The following is a 300-nucleotide window of genomic DNA, read 5'->3' as shown; positions in this document are numbered from 1 at the left end:
TACCCTATATCAGAGTCTTACTGTATTATGAAATTTTCACAGAACCCATAGGCTTTGTCTTTCTATATTTTCTAAGTAAAAAGATCGCAAGAAAAGTGTAGCACGTACGGTAAACTATGTACCATTTTCAATGTCCGTGAAAAGGGCTTACATGCATATAAAGTTGCTAATTTCAATTTGAATTATGCATCTTTCTAATTAGACATGCCATTAGATAACTTTTTAGTGAGTATATGCTCAAAATTTGAAAAAAGTTTTAATGAAAATTACTTTAGCCTGATAATACCTTTTAGAAAAAAA

This window comes from Belonocnema kinseyi, chromosome 3 (genome assembly GCF_010883055.1).
Source record: "Belonocnema kinseyi isolate 2016_QV_RU_SX_M_011 chromosome 3, B_treatae_v1, whole genome shotgun sequence".
NCBI classification, from domain to species: Eukaryota; Metazoa; Arthropoda; class Insecta; order Hymenoptera; family Cynipidae; genus Belonocnema; species Belonocnema kinseyi.
This window is presented reverse-complemented; position numbering follows the sequence as displayed.